The 9,931-nt window shown below is 45.7% G+C and overlaps 1 long non-coding RNA gene across 1 annotated transcript; it reads left to right on the forward strand.

The window, feature by feature from the left end:
- Positions 1-159: 159 nt before the first annotated feature.
- LOC110358194 (uncharacterized) lies at positions 160-7,689 on the forward strand. Its single transcript, XR_002412363.2, has 3 exons — positions 160-282; positions 2,193-2,304; positions 7,466-7,689. It is a non-coding gene; the product is annotated as an uncharacterized LOC110358194 (long non-coding RNA).
- Positions 7,690-9,931: the final 2,242 nt, after the last annotated feature.

Raw genomic sequence — 9,931 nt, forward strand, 5'->3', positions numbered from 1 at the left:
GCCCCACAAGGCGGCCCTCTCCGCTCCCGGGGGAGCACGACCACAAGGTCTCGCGAGATCAGGGCACCCCACACCCCCCCACCTCACGGTCTCCTTTTGTTCGGCGTGCTCGCGAGAGCGCCCCGGCGCGCGCGCGCGGCCGAGATGTCTCTAGAAGGAGTCGGATTCTGGGTCACGTGGGCGGCCCGGCCGGCGCCCGCCGCCATCTTGTGCGCTTCCCCCTTACAGTGGCGTAGATCTTAATGGAGGCGCGGTGAGCCCGCTGCCAGGGATTCGAGCGCGGTGAGAGAAGGAGCAAGGCGCTAGTAGTGGCGTGCTGCGGGGCTGGCCCGGCTTGAGTGTTACCTTAAGCAGGAGCTGGAACCATGGTCGGCGGGGGAGGGGTTGCTTCAGCTGTGGATTCAGCTTTTGCCTTCCCCCCCACTCCCTGCATCGTGTCTTTGTGGGGCTGGAGTTCGGGTTCCTTCCCTTTGTGCGCCCTAAGGTGCAGCCCGGCACAAGCAGCTCTGTGGTTCTTGAGAGGCCATGTCACTTCAGCCTTGCCAAGCCAGCCCTTTTCACCTGCTCCAGACTTAACAGCTCAGCTGCTCTCAACACAGAAGGGGACACACTCGTGGCACTGGCTGTGCCCGCGGGGCTATGCAATGCTCACCCCAACACACTTGTGTTAGTGGTGAACACTGTTACAAACGTTCATCTTTCCCAAAAACCTTCTTCAGCCATCAAATCTGTTGAGATGCCAGGTGTCACCCCTTTTTTCCTCTGTAGTGACAGTTTTACTAAGCCATTCCTTTATATCCATAAAAAAGCCCCACCTTGGGCTTATTAGGTATCAAATACACTCAAGTTTACTGTTAGTCTGTAAAATGCTGGTCAAATAATGAGCATTAAGCTACCCATCACTTTTCAGAAAGAGAAATACCCGCAAAGCTCTGCCTTCACACCACAGCCTGCTAACACAGAAAAAAAAACCCAAACAAACACCAAAAAAAAACCACACTAGAGCCCATTTCCTTGAATTTGGGTCAGTAAAAGTACTGACAAACACACTTAGAGAGTCAGGATGTCTCTGAGGCTACTAAGTCACAAGGAAAAGGACATGGGATTTGCTTGTCCTTGATCCACACATAGCAATTATTCCTTCATTTCCCTCCTCAGGCTCCTGCCTCTTCCAAGGAGAAAGTATAAGGAAGAGTCACACTCTAAAAGCATGGCTGGATTCACTGTGGCATTCAAAGGCAAAACAAAACTTCTCCACAGTACTCACACTTAAAAACAGCTACCTCTACCTAGTTTGGTTTTTTTCTGAACACAGAGTTAATTCACATAGCTACCCTTAAAGTTAGAGCCTTGGAGCTAAAGTCCTTCCATTCCAGAAATGAAGCCCCTTTTAAACACTCACAAACAAATCCTTAAATGAGCAACACATACTCCTTCACACAGACAAACCAGCCAGTTCTGTATGGGGCAGGTTCTGTCCTTAAACAAAACATTTACCATTCTTCCACTTTGGTCTTCCATAATGCTCCCTTAGGCTGCTACAGCTCTGGAGCTAAAGGTTTATACTAGTATTTCTTCTCCAGGTGCACCTATTTGTATTGTTTAAATGCTTGCAGGTGTGTTCAGCAAGAAAGAAAAAAAAAAAATCTATATTTTAACAAAAAGCTGCTACTGGGACTTAGGCCCAAATTTTCTGGGTTTTTTTTTAAAGAAAAGTTTCAAATAAATCTTTTAATCCCTTTTGTTCTTACAACTTTGCAGACAATTCTAAACTCTAAACAATTATGCGATGTTTACCTCCCTACAATGTCTGCAATGCTTTTGTAAACAAGAGCATTGTTTGATATGATTCATATGCACTAGAAAATGACAATTAATCCTTCTTCACTGTACAGCTTTTAGAAGTGTTGCAGTGATTTAATTCCTAGTCCTGCAGTCAGGAAAGCAGGTAGGTCCACTGGCCTCCACAGCAGGTTAGTAGAGGGGCCTGTGTGTGTCATACTGTGTCACGCTGGCAGCATGCTTCCACACACTTCACCCAAGGCAGGGCAAATTAGAAGGCTGGAGTCTTCTGCTGCAGGCACACAAGCACTCCCGTTGCTTAGGGAAGTCAGTTTTCCCTTTGCTATTAACTTAGCATCTGCATGAGGCAGGACTGTATATTCTCAGTTTCACTTTTTATTCTCTTGTAGTTGACTCAGAGACAATTTGCTGGAGGAAGTTGGGCAGCTAATGAGTACTTGAGTCAAGCGTTAAGTCAGTACTGGAGTCTTCACAAATCCTGCTCCCTGTCTGTTAAACTCAGTAAGTTTTTGCTGATAGACCCAAAACAACTGCTTAAAACCTGACAGTGCTGGTTGCTTGGATACTCTGTTCTTAAATGCTATCAGGATGCCCAGAGTTGCTATTCCCTCACCTGCATAGCCTTATCTGGTTGGAGTTCTGAAAGGCTACACTGTTAGCCTCAAAATAGCTAGAGATACAACTTGCTTTCAAAGTACTGAGAAGATTGTTGTTGTGCTTTAGGAAAGCAGTGTCCCCGATTGCCACTAAACAGTGTGGGTTGTAAAGTCAACACTGTTTGTGAAGTTGTAGCTGTCTCTTAGAATATTTTTACCCAAACCTGATAGGTGCTGGTCTCATATACATGAGTTTTCTTATCTGTTTTGAGTCTGTCAATAGGTCATATGGTACCAGACAGCTAAACAAGCAGATTTCCCATCTTACAGAACTATGAGCTTACTTCTAAGGGAAGGAGTTATTTTACTAATGGTAAGGCAACTCAAGACTTAGGCCCTGAAATCCACGGTGTGATAAAAAATAAATCCTACCATGGATATAATTTGCTTCTTGTTCTACCAAGCTAGCTATGAGACTGAGACCACGTACCATATTTTTGTGAGTCTTTCATATTGCAAGCTGTCAGGGCAATAAAAAATATAAAGTTAGTGTTGTTCAGCCACTAACTAACAAAGAGACCGAGAACCAGTCTTTAGTCAACAGTGTATATCTCAGTAATATCACAGTTGTGTCTGTAACAGCACAATTTTCAAATGCTGCATCTGATAATTTCCAGAATTTCAGGAGACATTTTTAGGCATCAAAAGGCAGAGCCTTACAGATTTGGAGGAATAACATGGAGAACCACATGCAACCATTCATATACTCTTAGTAAAGCCTTCACTATAAAGTCTGCGTTTCACTACAACAGTGACTACAAAACTCTTTGGACCAATGTCTAAGTTTTAAAATAATCTATGTAAAAGCAATTCATGTGGCAGAATAAACAGAAAAAGCATTTTTTAAAGCTGACACCCTTCTTTTAGCTTCAAAACACAACCAGGCCTGTTGCAATGGATGGCCTTCCAAGGGTCCTTACATTTGGGAGGCTGTTGTTCTTCAGGCATTTCTCTGTAGGCAGTTCCTAGCACTTCCCATTTGTTCCTCTCCTCAAGGTGTCCCCTTGGCTGTCCCAGTATAGCTGTTAGTGATGCCAGTCCGGGCAGCAAGTGAAGGAACTGATCTGAGTTTAAAATAACTCTTCTCTGTTTGTAGGGGTAGAAAAAACCTGCTTAAGTTAACTCTCTGTCCAGAGAAATGCCTGTGGGGTATTCGTTCATAGTCCATGAGTTTCTTCAATTTAGTGACTGTTTCCTGCAACACATGCCTTAACTCTGTGTGTAGGGCAAAGCCAGTATACTTAAGCCAAGCATTTCTTTCCCTGGCATTGCCAGTTTACATAATCCCTACCTCACAGTCTGCACCCCCAGCTCATTTCAGCCTCTCAAATAAACCACTGGGGAGATGGTGTTATTTTTCTCCTGGATCGGTCCTTCGGTCTGGATGGGGTGGCTGCACAAAGGCCAGTCCAACAAGAGTGGGGTAGCTGGCCCCAGGCAGGGAAGCTGCTGCAGCTCAAGAAGCCTGTGCAGAGCCACAGCTGCCGCCTTCGGGTAGGCAGGGGCAGAACAGGAGAGTGCAGGGTGTGCACCCATGTTTTCTCAGGAAAGGGATGCACTGCAGTGCTCATTATACAACCAGTGGGAGTCAATGTGGGATCTCAGGAAAGTCTGGGCAGTGTTTTCTGTCACCTGTAAAATCACATTAGGTATCATAACCAAAATGTGCGCAGTTGGTTTTCTGGTGTGGGTCCTTTCGTCTCTGTTTTCATTCAAAATTTTACTCTAAGGAATAAAGGAAGTTGCTGATAATAAAAAAAAATATTATTATTAAACTGTGCCTGGACAGCATTTTACAAAATACTTAAAAATTTTCCACTATGCTGCAACACTGTTGCCTATGCTGAGTACACCTCTATTGTAAGTCTTGGAGAGGACATTATGCCTTTAACTTACATGAAGAATTAAAAGGCAGTCTGCTTAAGAGCTTCTCTGTTCTTTGACTAGTGTTCTTTGCTGGCTCCACTTCCCTTGTCTCTCCACACTCCCAGACTGGTAGAGGCTGAGAAAACATACATAATTGATTGGAGAGGCCTTGATGAAGAGCAGATTCACAATGTTTCTCTGAAAAGATGCCTAGAGCATGTTTGAAAACTTCAAAGACATTCACATCTTGTCCTGAAAAGCCACAGAAGACTGTTTACAGAAAGCAGAGACTCTACAGAAAGGACAGACAGAATCAGAAAGTGTTATAAGCTGTGGCTCTTAGACTCTAGATACACAGAGAGGATTTGGCAATTTCAAACATATGCAAGTTCTTATCTGAGACAGCACTCAAGACTCTTTGTTTTTTTCTTTAATGAAGTCCACTTTTTCTTTCCTGTAGTGGTTTAGTGACAAGATAGTCACAGGCTTCTGTGGAAACTGAGGAAGTACAAGCTTAGTTTTGTCCTTATTGCTTCTGTTAGACTAGGATCAGACACAGGGAAGAATGAGATAATGAATTTCACGCAGCAGATAGTTCTTAAAGTGGGGTTAGGGCCCAGGAGCTAGAGACCTGAGTGCTGCCCAAGGATGCCACTGAAATGGCAGAAGAGAGGAACAAGAATATAGGATGGGAAACAAGACAAGAACTAGTTCATTTTACCTCTCTGCTATAGGTGAATAGTTCCTAATGGCATTGCCTTCCTATGTGTTTCTTGCTTGAGTCTTGGAGTAAGTCCTTTTCAAGGCAAAGCAGACTAGCAAAGATACACCTGTGCTGCTTGCTGTGAGCCTACAATGTTATGTGTCTGACCCAAGAAAGGACTGGCCTGGTGTCTTACCAGGGCTGCCTTACTCCTCTGGGTCCAGAGTGAGTGTAGTGCTGTACCAGGAGAGGCTTGTATCACTCACCCTCTCCTCCCTGAGCCTCCTGTGTGCATGAAGTCCCTGCCCTGTGGTCTGAAGAAAACTGTGTTCAGACCAGTCTAGCAGGGATTGCTGCTACTAGCTATGACCCAGAGCAGAGCCAGATGAAGTCATAGAATTGTAGAATCATTTTGGTTGGAAACGACCTTTAAGATCATCAGGTCCAACCATTAACCTAACTCAGACACTAAACTATGTCACCAAGAGCCTCATGTACGTGTCTTTTAAACACCTCCAGGGATGGTGACTCTACCAGTTCACTGGGCAGCCTGTTCCAGGGCTTCACAACCCTTTCCATGAAGAAATTTTTCCTAATATCCAATCTGAACCTTCCCTGGTACAAATTGAGGCCATTTCCTCTTGTCCTATCACTTGCTACTCTGGAGAAGAGATGAACACCCTCCATGCTATAATCGCCTTTCAGGTAGTTGCAGACAGCCATAAGGTCTCCCCTCAGCCTCCTTTTCTCCGGGCTAAACAGCCCCAGTTCCCCCAGCTGCTCCTCATCAGACTTGTGCTCCAGACCCCTCACCAGCCTTGTCACCCTCCTCTGAACTCTCTCCAGCACCTCAATGTCTTTCTTGTAGTGAGGGGCCCAAAACTGAACACAGGATTCAAGGTGGAGCTTCACCTGTGCCAAATACAGGGGGACAATCACCGCCCTAGTCCTGCTGGCCACACTATTGCTGATACAAGTATCTCTGATATTTCTGATACAATATCCAGTCCCTCATTCCCAGGCTCTGGCCTGTGTCCCAGCTAAATATCCCTTCTGTGACAGTGAGTCCCTCACCCTGCTGTGCCCCTCTCTTGGCTGTGGAAGATTTGTCCTGGTAACGCTGCACATACGGGATGGGGCAGGTATGTCCTGTGGTTTCAAGGAAGGGCTTTGCTCTGCTCCTGTGTGAATGGGTTTGACTCCTGCTGCCAGGTGTGAACACCTGACAAGCTTTGACCTTTGCAGGTGGTGGTTGTGCAACATGGTGCCCCTGCCAGGGGTGTTCAGGTTAAACAGCGGTGGCCTCAGCTATCTGAGGAATGCCCAAAGTTGCTAGTACTCATTAAGTGAGAAAGAGATTTTGAAGTAGTAATTATTGTTACTTAGAGCTAGAACTAGCATATACTTTAGCTTGTGCACTGTCAGAACCCATTGTGAGCTTTTTCCATAGCTCAGGGTTGAAGTGAGTGTAAGGGAGAGTGGTTTCAGACTAAACTGGCAAGGGTTGTTGTCCCAAGCGGAAGAATAAACAGGAGTATGGCAGTTCTCGGAACACTGAAAAGGTCTGAATTGGGCTCTGTTTTTCATATCCCCAGATTCCTTGCATTAAAAAAAAAAAAAGTAATCACTTTTGTCTCTTGTCATTCATGTCTCTCCATCATCCCCACTGGACTCCAAATTACATTGCCTCCCTCTCTCACTCCCCAAGCTTATGTACTGCTGTCTTCCCAAATGCTGTTTTCCATGTTCCAATTAGATTAAGGGCTTGCCTGCACAGGAAAGTTACGCTACTATTAATTTGCAGCTTGCTTTAAAGAAATTATGTTAAACCTGGGCAAAAGGCCATGTGGATAACCTGGTATTCTTTTGCAGGAATACAAATGGCTTATTTCAGGTTAGATCAGGTCAATTAGGAACAGGAAGAACTTGCAAAGCAATACATTTTCTTATACCAGAACAAAGAGAGTCCAGAAGCTTCTTCTGCAGGCTGTGTCCTCCAAATGGGAGGAAAGGTTGGGGGAATGGTCTTGACCTCAGCAGGAGCCACAATCAACTGGACAGAGGTAACATACTACCAGTCAGCTAATCCCACCAAAGCAGCAGCCACTGCTGCCATAAAGTTCTGGCATGTACTGTGAAGCAAGCTGCTGTGCACTGCAGCAACTGGCTTCTTCCCACCCACGGCAACCTGGTCCACAGCACTCAGAGCAGGAGGAGGGACTTTTGCCTTTGTGCAAGGTATTGGCTGCTGCTGCGTTCCGACAGGTATTAAAAATGTAGCCCTTTGGAAAAAAAAATGTGGTATGCTAATGGTCAATAGGAAAAAGTCATGGGTATCTGTCTACTGCCCCTCTTTGAACACTGCAGGAATGGCTGAAGTTAACTGTATTGGTTTACAAGCGGATTATAATTTTATGACTGTATCTTTCTCTTGTAGAGGCAAGCTCAATGTAACAGAAGGTGAAGACAACAGAAGAGACACATATAGCAGCAAGAAGAAATGAAAGAGGCACATCAGTAAATCTGGTGTGCTGTGCATTCTCATTGCGAACTGGTTTGAACTGATAAGCTAGTAGTTGCCTAAATCCAAATAGGCACCTATTCAAGATGGCTTCTATAAATATATTAAGCAGCATTAGTATTACTCTTTGAAGAAGGCACTAATGTTTCTCAATTTGGTTTTTATAAACCTTTTCTCTTCCAATTACCATTTCTAAATACCAAACATAACTTTTGTGTCACATTAGATTCTTTGAAAAACCTCTAGAGGGTCACTGACCAAATACAATGGTGATGACCCCACGTCACTCCCATGGGGGCCGTCAGCTCCTGCCTCAGTGTTGTCACAGCTGGGCCGGTCTCCAGCTCTCCACAGCCCTGCTCAGCCTGCCCATGGAGTCAAGACCTGGCCCAGCCTTGTCTGTCCCTGAACTGGGGAGGTACCTGATACCCATGCCTGGGACTGCCCTGGCGCCTCCAGCTTCTCCTGGCTGGGGGGTCAGACACGCCCTGCCCTCATGCCCTGGGGAGCCCCTGTAGTCCCGGCTCCCAGCCCCAAGGGAGCTGCTGCCCTCTCTGTGCCGTGCCAGGAACCAAAAGACGTCAGTCACAAAGCCTGGGGGGCAAATGAACCAAACCAAATACTGGTCTTCAAGAGAAAGGTGGAAGAAGGCCCACCTTCCTAGTTTCTTCACTGTTGCTGTTAAGTATTCATTAGGTCTGTCCCTTGGCCAGTGAAGGATCTCCAGCAACCACAAGGGACTGGAAGTGGTGTGAATGCAAAGGTTCATATTGATGTGAAAGGAGAAGAAGTGGGAGGGCCTGGGTGTGGAGGCACCTGCAGGAGCACTCAGCAGGGGAAGGGCTCTCTGAATGGCTTTTGTTAATGACACCTGGATTAGCAGGTCATCAAGACTGCAGGGCATCTACCAGCTGTTTCGCAAGACACTCAGATCTGTCGGCAATGATTAGTCCTGATGACTGCCAGAGTTGGGGCAGGATGGAGATACTGCCAGCTCCAAATAGATAAAAAAAGATATCCAAACCTTGTACATGGTCACAACCCAAGAATAAGCCAGGAGACACAAGGAGGATTTGAATTCTGGCATCCCTTGTTCTTCATGGCATCACAACAGACCTTGGAGCTACTATCTGGGCACAATCTCTACATTGCCTGTATTTCGGATGTATGGCTTGAACATGCTGACCTGGTGGTTGCACTTGCAAGTGTGAAACTGTGAATGTGGCTCAGTGAAACGTTTTCTTTCAGTTTTTATTTTAAATGAAATTACTTTCTCCTGATAAAGGACAACCTGCTCCATGGCCCCTCTGTGCCTCCCCCTTACCCTCTGATATTTTCTATATTGTTGATGCAGTGTTGCAACACTATTTCCTACAGAGGAACAAGGACTAGTAGATAGGAGCACCCAGGTGCATAATCTTTCAGTCATATCTCTTGTGATGGCAGCAGAGAAAGAACCATAAAAAAAAGTTGTGTCAGAATAGAGTCTTTTTTTCTAGGTGGGTTCTTCAGAGACCGCCTTGTCCCTTTTTCTGGCTTTGGTCAGTAGTGCAGGTCATGCAGCTGGAGCTCTTGCCTGCTCCATTATAAGAAGGTTAGCTCAGGCTTCAGTTTGCACATTACAACATACCACATAAGGTAAAGGGGTTTTGAGACTGCTAGTCCATCACACCACCTTAAGACTATATATATCCATCCATTCTGGATGGGTGCTCATCAGACTGGATCTTCAGAACACTAACAGAATCCCCGAACTGGGGGAAGGCTCCCAACCCTGGTAGCAACTGGCCTCTCCCAAGATACCTCTTGGGAGAGTACCAGGCTGCTGCCATGTCACCACAGCCACCGCTCCTCAGCTGCCAGCCAGAAACCCCTGCTTCATGCTGAGACCAAAAAGCTGGTTATTGAGCCAGGGGCTCCCAACTTCTTTCAAACACGCACAAGCACGGTGGAGCTGTGACACTCTCACCCCTCTCAGAGGCTGCAGGGACACAGGAGCTGCCGCTGCCTCTGCCAGACAGCAGCTCCATTTGACTTCCCCTTTGCCTAAAAGACGGCATAATGCTGCTCTTCAGCTCCAAAAGTGGCTGCCTGGCTTGTTGCTGCATGCCACCTCACTTTGGAGTAACTTAAGTCTCCTTATACTATAAGCTCATCATGTTTTAGCCTATTCATAATAAACAGGAAGAGTAGTTCATTTCCTTCCTCTTTGCCGTTACTTTTTATATATTTGTGTGCTGCTATTTTGCCTCTCCTCAGACTTTGCTTCTTGAGACTAAATTATTTTTCATTGTGTCTTATAGTTCATATATTTTAAACTTCCACTAGAGCAGCAGTTTAACTTTTATATGAATATAGTGTTTATGAAAAGAGCTGGACTAA

This window comes from Columba livia, chromosome 1 (assembly GCF_036013475.1).
Source record: "Columba livia isolate bColLiv1 breed racing homer chromosome 1, bColLiv1.pat.W.v2, whole genome shotgun sequence".
In the NCBI taxonomy this organism is placed as follows: domain Eukaryota; kingdom Metazoa; phylum Chordata; class Aves; order Columbiformes; family Columbidae; genus Columba; species Columba livia.